Source organism: Haliaeetus albicilla, unplaced genomic scaffold (genome assembly GCF_947461875.1).
Source record: "Haliaeetus albicilla unplaced genomic scaffold, bHalAlb1.1 scaffold_82, whole genome shotgun sequence".
In the NCBI taxonomy this organism is placed as follows: Eukaryota; Metazoa; Chordata; class Aves; order Accipitriformes; family Accipitridae; genus Haliaeetus; species Haliaeetus albicilla.
The window spans coordinates 388337-399651 of record NW_027212555.1 but is presented as its reverse complement, the minus strand read 5'-3'; the positions used below and the strand labels follow the sequence as shown (position 1 = coordinate 399651).

The 11315-nt window shown below is 48.1% G+C and overlaps 1 long non-coding RNA gene across 1 annotated transcript; it reads right to left on the bottom strand.

The window, feature by feature from the left end:
- Positions 1–6753: 6753 nt before the first annotated feature.
- On the bottom strand, positions 6754–10280 carry LOC138684371 (uncharacterized). Its single transcript, XR_011323660.1, has 2 exons — positions 8590–10280; positions 6754–8408 (listed from the first exon to the last, which is right to left on the bottom strand). It is a non-coding gene; the product is annotated as an uncharacterized lncRNA (long non-coding RNA).
- Positions 10281–11315: the final 1035 nt, after the last annotated feature.

The window sequence follows — 11315 nt, the reverse complement described above, 5'->3', positions numbered from 1 at the left end:
CTACATCCCTGGGCAGAGCAGCTCCAAGCCAAACACACCCGTGCACAAACACACACAACACAGAACACTACAGACAAGGCAATTCAAAGAGAGAGAAAACTCTCAGCAAGAAGAATGACCCCCAGACAAGAGGTGCCATCTGGCAAATTGACCTACAGCGCCCAAAACCACAAAGCGAGGAGGCTCTACGACAGCCCCAAAGAAGAAGAGGCAAAAGTAAGGGCCCGTTACAAGATGGTACTGTCAAAACCAAGATGATGGATGTGTAAGAAGCCTGTCATCAAGACCTAGGAACATCAAGGTGCAGGGAAGAAGTCCCAGTCCAAGACAACACATGGCTAGAGAGCAGAGCTGCCAAAGCAGCCCAGAAGAGTGCCGCAAAAGAGAACCGGTGGGAACCTTCCGACACCAATCCACGCTTTACAGCTCCGAGCGCAAGAAAAGAAGCACCCGACTGGCACAGTGCCGATGAGTAAGGCCATTCGAGACCCTAGGGATGGTGCCCAAAGCGCATGCCACGCTCCCTGAGCGCAAAGACTGATGATGGCATTGAGACCTGAGGAAGGTCTAAGCACAGAAGACAGACTACACAAACTACACACCACCACAGACACAGGCTGGAACTGCCCTGCCCGGCCCATGCTGGTCTCGGGCTGAAGAGCAACCTGCTCCCTTCATCTGCGCAAACAGGACTGTTCCTGGACAGCCCTGCCCTCCTACTCTCACTTTAAAACCCCTCACGGCAATTCCCAGCTGTGTCCCTCCCTCCCAGCCTCTCCCCAGCCCGGGTCCCTCAACTTAACTTTCAGACAGCCAAGGGTACGAATGCATCCTCCACAAAAATCACATGGGCTAACTGGGACGATCCGGCTACAATCATTTCCGTAAAAAAGATCTCAGCGTTGCTGTCCACACAGCCCACCAATGCCTACTCGATCCCAGATGACTGTACAACCCTTGCCTAAACAATTAAGGCAAATCAACATTTCACCCATAGACTCTTATCACTGTTCCACCTACCCCTGACTCTACATCCCCGGGCAGAGCAGCTCCAAGCCAAACACACCCGTGCGCAGAATGTCGCCACTTGGAACGCTACCGACAAGGTGATTCAAAGAGAGAGAAAACTCTCGGCAAGAAGAATGACTCCCGGACGGGAGGCGCCGTCGGGCAAGATGACCTAAGGAGCCACAACCGCGAGGCCAGGAGGCTCTACGGCAGACCCAGAGGAGTCGAACGGAACAGCCCGTTACAAGATGGCACTGTCAAAACCCAGACGACAGATGCACCAGAAGCCTGGCGTCGAGACCTAAGGATGTCAGGATGTGAGGAAATAGTCCCAGTCCGAGAGAACGGACAGCTAGAGAGCAGAGCTGCCAATGCGGCCCAGAAGAACGCTGCCAAAAAGGACCGACCGGAACCCGCCGAGACCGATCCATGCTTTAGAGCTCCGAGCGCAAGAAGAGAAGCACCCAATTGGCACCGGGCCGATGAGTACGGGCATTCGAGACGCTAGGGACAGCACCCGAAGCGCATGCTGCGCTCTTCCGGCGCAAAGCACGACAAGGACATTGAGACCCAAGGAAGGTCTAAGCGCACAAGACAGACTACACAAACTGCACGCCACCGCGGACACAGGCTGGAACTGCTCTGCCTGCCACACACAGGTCTCGTGCTGAAAAGCAACCCGCTCCCTTCGCCTGCGCAAAGGCGACTGCTTTGGGAAAGCCCTCTCTCCTGCGCTAACTTTAAAACCCCTCCCTGCAATTCCCAGCTTTGTCCCTTCCTCCCAGCCTCTCCCCAGCCCGGGTCCCTCAACTTAGCTTTCAGAGGGCCGAGGGTCCAAATCCATCCTCCACAAAACCACACGGGCTAATTGGGATGTTCCTCAAGGGGACACATTGCTCTTCAACATCTGCAATGAAAAAAACAAATAAACAAACAAACAAAAACAACTCAGAAAAGGGAGTAAGCATCCCGCTGGCCAACGCCAACTACTTTCCCAACTCCCCCCTCCTCACAAGTGCCACCGTGTTCGCTTCCCCATTCATTCCAGACTCAGGCCCCGCAGCCGTCGTCACTCGTGGTACCTAAGGTACCAAGAGACACCAAGTTAGCACGGCACTCGTGAGAAGTTGTCAGCCCCATGCTCCTCCTCACTAATCCACAGCTCACCTCAAACGCTCATCCAATTCCAAAGGTGGCCCGCACAGCGCCTCCAAAACAGAAGGTAAATGCTTAACCAAGCAGCCCCGTAATACTTTGCTATTCAACACTAACCCGGCTGACGACCGCCTCACCTTCTCAGACCCCTCACCGGCATGCAGCTTTGCAGGAGACCTTATAGCAGACTTCACGGTACGTAAAGGGTGCCTATAAGAAACCTGCAGAGGGACTTTTTACAAGGGTGTACAGCAATAGGACAAGGTGGTAACGGCTTTAGTCCTAAAGAGGGTACATTTAGTTTAGGTGTTAGGAAGACGTTTCTCACTAGGGGTGGCAAGGCACTGGAACGCGTTGCCCAGAGAACCTGCGGATGCTCCCTCCCTGGAAGCAATCAAGGCCAGGTCAGATGGGGCTTTGAGCAACCTGGTCTCGCGGAAGGTGTCCCTGGGGGGGTTGGAACTAGAGGATCTGTATGGTCCCTTCCAACCCAAACCATTCTACGATGCTATGACATTCAAATCCAACTGCAAAACTCATCTGAGAAAGGCTGGTGAACCCTCCTCCCTTTCCCCAGCAGTCCCAAAACTTTAGAAACCCCTTTTCTTCTCCTCAACCGTCAGGAAAGGAACCCCACTGCTTCCTGACACCTCCTGCCCTCGATTTGCACCCCTGAACCCCCTTCAGCGGCTACTCCTCAGGAGCCCCTCTTCTGAGCCACATCCCAAATTCTGGGGGCACCTCCTAACCTACAGCTTCCCAGAGACTCTGAGCTCTGCTACATGCCCACAAAATAAAGTCAAGTCCCAAGGCTTGTAATCTACGAGGGGCCTGCCACAAGCTGCAAAGATTCTAGGGACAACATGGCATTCTGTGGGCAATGAGGAAAGGCATCCCAAACCCTGAAAGGCACTGTGCCTCATGACCCTTCTGCTTTCTTCAGAAATACTAAAACTCCATATACAGATGCATACAAGACGCTCACCCTAACCCCTGCTAAACAATGTCACCATCGGTCCCGTTAAGAGAGATATCAGCAACTTACACAGCATACAGCAGAACAGGTGAAAAAAACAAGGCTCCTTTTTCAATGAAGCTGGGAATTCCAGGAAAACACAATGCATGAAGAATTAAAAAAAAAAAAAACAAAACCAAACAATACATACTATTAAACCATCTTTCTACCCCTGAACACTCAAAACAAAATTACTGACCTGAAAAAAAAGAAAGAAAAAAAAAAAGCTGCACACAAGTGTTACCTTCTACCACACATGCTGCTGAACCTTGACTGGTCCTGAAGCTCTTACCTCAGGCAGACATCTCTTCCCAAAGGGCTGAGCCAGCTCAAAAGCTGCAAAGGACTCAAAGCAGAGCTGAGCACCAACACCAGAGAAACCCAGGAGCACAATAAGCTCCCTCAGCAGAGGCTGTGGCTCAAATACCCCGAGCCTCCGCCCACCACCCTTAGCACAATCACCTGGGAAAGGGGAAGGGCAAACCACCAGAAGTTATAAAGTCAGCTGGAGGAGCAGCAGCACTGTTCTCACCTGCCTTAAATTAACAGCAAGCAAAGCCCTGAACATAGAAAGTAACCCCCCCAGGAAATGACACTACTTGCTCCTGTACTACAGCTACAACTATTGCATCAGCAATGGGACCGGGTAGGGAATTAAACTTAATTTTTCTAGGGTGTAGATAGAAAACGATAGATGCCCTTCTAAACTATGTAAGAAACTAGCTCATTAAATGCAATGACAATGTTGTTATCAAAATTGATGTGCTTTAGTTTCCTATAAAAAAGCCAAAACGCTCTGGGGTTATGCTTCATTTCTAGCAAGACTGTGCATACCACCTAACTTCTACCAGAACTACCTTCTGGATAGCAATAACAAAAACACCCCTGTGTTATCAATGCTGTTTTCAGCACAAATCCAAAATGTAGCCCCATACTAGCTACTGGGAAGAAAATTAACTCAATCCCAGCCAAAACCTGCACAACAGGGTATGTGACAGAGACAAAAGAATTAAAAAATAGGGACAGCTAATTAAACAAACAGACATAGGAAGAAAATTTAAAAGGTGATGGGCTACATGACAGACAGGAATAACTTTAAGACAGTGAATAGGTTAAAGTAGACATAGAAAGAAAAAGTAAAAAGCAACGGGGTACACAATAGTGAGGAAAGAATTAAAAAACAGTGATACACAGCTCGATACAAGTAGACATAGAGGGAAAATTTAAGAAGTGATTGGGTACAGGACAAAAAAAAAAATTTAAATACCACAGTGAACTAAAACTGAGAAATATAAAGGAAATTTAAAAGTGACACAGGGGCACAGGACAGAGAGGAAAAAAATAAAAAATAAAGACAGTGAACTGGATAAAAGTAGACATAGAAAGCAAATTTTCAAAGCAACAGGGTACACAACAGACAGAAAATAATTTAAAGATAGCAATAGGCAGCTTCATAAAAGTGGATGTAGCATCGTGGTTTAACCCTGGCTGGCAACTAAGTACCATACAGCTGCTCACTTACTCCACCACAGTGGGATAGGGGGAGAATCGGGAGGGTAAATGTGAGAAACTCATGGGTTGATATAAAAAGTTTAATAATTAAAAAGACTTTTTTTTTTTTTTTAAAGTTGTACGAGGAAAAAAAACCCAGCAAATTAAAACAATTGCTCACCACCAACCGACCGATGCCCAGCCAGTCTCAAGCAACTGGGTACAGGACAGAGAGGGAGGAATTAAAATATAGGGTCAGGGAGACAGAGAGGGGAAGACATAGAAATTAAATTTTAAAAGTAATGGGGTACAAGGCGGTGCAGAAAAAATAAAAAACAGGGAGAAGCAGCTGGTTAGAGAGAGGCATATTAAAAATTTAAAAGGCAACAGGGTACTGGGCAGAGTTGACAGAAGAATAACAAGTTTTGAGGAGCCATACACATAGGTAGGCAGGCAGAGAGGGAAACAGAGGAAGGGAGGCAAGCAGACGTCTAAAGAAGGAAGGCAGAGGTGGGCCAGGATGTAGAGGAGAGGACGTGCGACTCACCACAGCTCCTGGTGCCGGCAGGAGACCTTCACCGCCCCGATGCTTCTCTCTCTGCCTCTGCCCCTTCTCTCTCTGCCTCTGCCCCTTCCTCCTCCCCAGTGCCGGCTGCGTGATCCTCACCTGCTCGGCAGCACGCAGCGGACGCCTCAATGCTCCTCACCCACAAGGCTTGCTTTGATACATGGTGGCTCACGCATGTAGCCAACAAAGGCCAGGGACAGCTCAGAGGGATCCTTCCTTGCCACAAGGACTGGCCATTCCTTGCTGCAGGCACCTACCAGCCAGACCCCCATGCACTCCCTCCTCAGCCAGTTCCCCTGCCCAGGCAGCCCCCTTTACAGCTGGAGCCCCTTCACACAGCAGGGCCAGCCCCATCGTCAGCCTCACTGGCCACACCTGGGGCCATCCCAGCCCCAGCTGGAGCCCATCAGGAACAGGGGCCATTGCCAAAGCCCCACAGCACCTCATCCCTGCCCCTGCACCTACCCACATCCAGGAAGACAGAGGAGGCAGGAAAAATTTATTCATTAATGCATATAAGAAATCCTGGCAATGAGTTGGCTACAAGGCTCAGTGCCCAAAGGCAGCAGGATGGGGGGATAAAAGGGAAGCGAAAAGCAAGAGGAAGGACAGAGGGATGCAGATGTGCAAGACAGGGAGCCAGGAAATTGGATGCTGGGAACAAGAGAGGGACAAGAAGCAGGAAAACGGTGTAGAGAGAGAAGAGCAGAGAGACTGAGCAGAACAGGGATGGAGATGGAGGAATAAATAATAGGAAGCAAGGGAGAGAAGGGGAAGACTGGCAGGACAAGAAGATAAAGACAGGACAAGGGACAGGGAAACATTCTCAGGTGATACAGGAGAAGAAACAGCAAGAACTAGAAAAAAGAAACAGGGAGCCAGGTAGAGAGAAAATTTTCAAAAAGCAACAGCATACAAGAAACATAGGCAAGAACTAACAGGTAGACGGAGGGAGGGGTAGATAGAAAATGTAAGAAGTGACAGGGTATAGGACAGAGAGGGAGGAGTTAAGAACTAGAGACAGGGAGATGGATAGAAGGAAACATAGAAAGAAAATTTTGAAAGCAACAGGGTACAAAAATCGAAAAGTAGGTACATGAAGCTGCATAGAGGGAGACATAAGAATGAAATTTGAAAAGCAACAGGGTACAAGAAACACAGGCGAGAAATTAAAATAAGGTCAGGGAGACAAAGAGAGGGAAAAGTAGCAAGAAAATTTAAAAAGCAACTGGGTTGAAGAAACATGCAAGAATTTAAATAGGGATGGAGAGGTAGGAAGTTTCAAAAGTGATGACATACAAGAAATATAGGCAAGATTTTAAAAATAGGGACAGGGAGCCTGACAGAAGGAAACTGTGGTGGGTTGACCTTGCCTGGCTGATGAGTGTCCACCAAGCCACTCTATCATTCCTCCTCCTCAACAAGACAGGAGGGTAGCAAATACAACAAAAAAGCTTGTGGGTCAAGATAAGGACAAAGAGATCACTCACCAATTACTGTCACAGGCAAAACAGACTCAACTTGGGGAAATTAATTTATTGTCAGTCAAAATCAGAGTACAATAATGAGAAATATGAACAAATCTGAAAAACACCTTCCCCCCACCCCTCTCTTTTTTTCCTGGGCTCATCTTCACTCCTGACTTCTCTACCTCCTCCTACCGAGCAGCACAGGGGGAGAGGGAGCGGGGGGTTGCAGTCAGTTCATCACAAGTTGTCTCTGCTGCTCCTTCCTTCTTCGTGTTCTTCTTCTGTTCCAGTGTGGTGTCACTCCCATGGGGCCACAGGTCCTGCCAGAAAACCTGCTCCAATGTGGGCTCCTCTCCACAGCGTCACAGCCTCCTTTGGGTGCATCCGCCTGCTCTGGCGAGGGGTCCCCCATCGGCTGCAGGGTGCATATCTGCTCTGCCATGGACCTCCGTGGGCTGCAGGGGGACAGCCTGTGTCACCATGGTCTTCACTGCAGGCTGCAGGGGAATCTGCTTTAGGACCTGGATCACCTCCTCCTTTTCCTTCTTCACTGACCTTGGTGTCTGCAGGGCTGACAGCTTCTGCACAGCATTTTTTTAGCCCTTCTTAAATATCACAGAGGTGCTACCAGGGTTGCTGGTTGGCTCAGCTTTGACCAGTAGCAGCTCCATCTTGGAGCTGGAACTGGCTGTGCCCAACATGGGGGCAAGTCCTGGTGTCTTCTCACAGAACCCACCCCTGCAGCCCCTGCCCACTCCCCTGCCCCAGCTTGCCACACAAACTCACTACAACAGTGATCGGCTACAGGGCAGAGAGGGGGGATTGAAAAGTAGGGAAAGGGAGACAGAGAGAGATGGGGGGGGGGGTAGCAATGGGCTACAGGACAGAGAGGAGGAACTAATAAAAAGGGAGAGGGTACCAGACAGAGAGATGGAGAAAAACAAATACTAGTGATGAGCCACAGGGCAGAAGGAAGAATTAAAAAAGGGGACAGTGAGGTGGACAACAGGGAGACTGAGAAATACCAAAAACACTGATGATCTAAAGGGGAGAGAGAGGGGAAATAAAGAACAGGGACAGGGAACCAGACAGAGAGAGAATAATAAAGACAAAAATGGGCTATGGGACAGTGAGGGAAGGAGTTAAAACATAGGGACAGGGACCTGGAACAAGAGAATCTAAGAAAGTAAAAGTGTATCCAGAATACAGGGCAGAGAAAGGAATTTAAAAATAGAGACACAGCATCAGACAGCTGAGAGCGGCGGGAATCGTGAAGGGCTAAAGGGCAGACAGGGAGGAATTAACAAGATTGGCATAAGACGGATAGATGGAGAAAGACAAAGTAGTGATGGGCTGCAGGGCAGAGACAGAGGATAAAAAAAGAGGGATGGGACAGGTCAGAAGTGCAGAGAGAAAAAGAAAACAGAGAGGCAGAACAACAGAGAAAGAGGGGGACTTGGAGAACAAGAGAGGGAGAGGTACAGGAAGAAAAAACAAAAAAATTAAAGCAGTGAGAGAAAGAGAAGGTGGGGGCAGGGAGGGACTGGGATGCAGAAGAGGGGTGACACAGCCCCAGGGGTCCAGGACTCACTGTACCTCCCGCTCTTGGAGCTGCTGAGAGAATTTGACCATTCAGACATGTCTGTCTCTCTCCCCCTCTCCCTTCCTCCTCTGTAGCTGCAGTCACTTGACTGTCATCCACCTAAGAGAATAGATTGGTGCCTTACAGCTCTTACAATATGAGGCTTCCTAGAAACACAGCCTCACATGCACACACACACACTACATGACTGTACTGTGGTTTTGGTTATGCATACAGACCCTGCCGTGCACACTGGTGATCGGATCTGCTGAGGACTACACTAAGAAGGGTCCATCCTCACCTGGAGAGGCAGGCTATCTCCTGTCTGCAGCTGCTGGCTGGATCCTCTTTATTTTATTCTTCAAATAAAAAACATTCTTCAAATGCAGGCCACTACGGAATCTTTCCATGGCAACCACTGTGAAACGGTGCTAGCTGACATCCAGCTGAGAGAAGAAAAAAAAAACATTAGCACAGAGCTGGGTAGGAATCCAAAGCTGCCTTTTTTTTTGTGAAGGTTTGTGAAGACAGTACAACTGAGCGGAGGAAAAAGTATTTTTGCGTCATCTTCGGTACAGTTGTTGACACAGGCCACTAGAGCTTTTGCATTTTTCAGACAGCCGTGCCTTTTTTTTTTTCCTTTCTTTTTTGACTCATTGGCAACTTTACTTTCACTAGAACTCACTTTCCTAGATACACGCAGGTGACAGACATAGAGACCTACATACATTTTCTCAAGCCTTAGTATAGCTGAGGCCTCATCACCCTATACGTCCCAAGTTGAGTATTTTTGCTAGAGAGCACAGCAACACATCTCTCCTTGTGAACTGCCTCGTTGCAAAAAAGGAATGATTTTTTCCAGGCTGTTGCTCCAAACGGTCAAGATCTTTTAAAACCGCAGTTGTGCCACCAAACCCGCTGCTCAGGGTCCCTCCTAGCTTTTGACTGCTCTGAGATTTAACAGGCACACGCTCCATTCCATCTTCCAACAGCAAAAATACGTTAACGCTCTTGGACCCAGAGCGCAACCCTACGCATGTCCACACACGCACCCTGCCGTTTTGATGAGGAGCCACCCAGCATCCCTGCGAGCACAGCTGCACGCGCCAGATCGGTTTCACCTGCGCCGCGAGTTACCGGTTTCGGTGAACGTAGTTTCTGACGCTTTAAACCGAAAACCGTATCTCGACGCTTCGCCACAGTAGAAACGACCCATCGCTAGAACGCTACAAAAACGCAGTAATACCAATTGCAAACCCACAGCAGCAACAGCTCCAGAAATATTTGACCTGGAACAAGGGAGCAAAATAAAACAGCTTCATCTCACGCACAGGGGAGCGGCAGGCAGAGAAAAGGGTCAGCATTCTGAGCCCTTACAGAAAATGGGCATTCTCCTTCCACTCCTCAGCCCGTCCGTGAAGGTCTAAATACCGCAACACTACTACGGCAACGTCGAGAGTAGGGCACAGCAGCCCTGCCACTGGACTCGCCATTGACCCATGCTATTTACGTAGCAGGACGTGTACGCAGAGGGACACGTTTTGCCACACGCAACCCTGAACTTCCTGAAAATTTACGTTTACAGAAAAAAGCCATTTGGAACATATTGCCAAACAACATTCGGCAATAAAGCTTTGATGTGTTTGACACACGCAAGTTTTTGGTCGCTTGCTATTTGCTTCCTGTTGCTGCTGCTGTTCTTCCTTCAGAAATTCTACTTGTAGCCAAGTTATTCACTACTGGTTCAAGCATTTGCCTTCCTGGTATTACCAGCACATTCACAGAAGCAAGTAACTTAATTGCTCTTCTACAATTATCCAAATGACAATTACAGCCATAAAAGAGAAGGAGAGGTCAGGCAGCAGAAGAGCTCTGCAGGCTGGCACCAGTCAATATTGCACTCTCTAAAAAACAAACAACAACAAAACAAAACCGTGACCCTGTATCCTTCTTTTTTTTTTTTTTTTTTGCTTCTTTCAGAGCTCATCCCTGCCTCAGCATTTGGTCTTGTCAGAGCATGAAGCGCAGGTGATCTGACGACTTTTGCGTGTGATGAGTGCCTGCTCAGAAATAGTCCAGATCTGCAAGACTGGTGTCATTTTTATGGTTTTAATCATCATAACTCAAATTTTATTTGCTCACGCATTTGTGAGGAAACTAACTTTTAGACACTGCCTCTCCTTTTTTTGGGGGGTGGGGGTGGAAATGTGTTAGAGACTGAAAAACATTACGATTCAGAGCTCCCAGCCATGAGGGAGTGGTGGAGAAATCAATGAAAGCAAAGACCAACAGCAGCAACATCAACTGAAAGTTGGCTTTAATTCCGATCACGTACTTAAGCGACTCTCCAAGTCTATGCCTTGGTCCTATGAATGACTAGTCCTTTTTTGGAAGGACAAACTTTTTTACTTAAAAGTCCCAGACTGAAGACTCCACTGAACGGAATGGGGATCGTGCCACGGGACAACATGCCATCAACACTCTTAATGGGGAAGGAAAAAAAAATAAAATAAAAATAAAGTTTAAGTACAAGTTTCCATCATGTTTCACTCATTACATTTCTGCTGGCATCTAGGTGCTCAAAAATGGACTACAGGGACACCACATATTCCTAAAAATTCAGTTATACATAAAAAAGTAAAAGGCTATTTCCAACTTGCCCATAAAATCAGTATGAACACAGAGAAGAGAAACACTCGACCCTGAAGAAGCTAACAGGCAGCTCTGAATTTACCAGACAGGAAATTTCATTCTTTCACCTGAAGCAAAAACATATCAAGGGACCAGTTCAGGAACAGGGCACGATCTGTTAAACAGCAATTTTTCCATCAGCTTTTCCGCACTAGCAGCAAATTTGCCTTTTCCGTGGGTTTAACGTGGAGCATCTGTAGTGCCCTCGAACTTGCAAGTGTTTCTCTCCGCTCCCCTGGCCCGATACGTGCGATTACCTGAGCAGCAAGCGGAATTAACCATGCAGGATTTTCTCCGTGTGACGCAGAAGGTGACACTGGGAGAAGAGGAGACAAA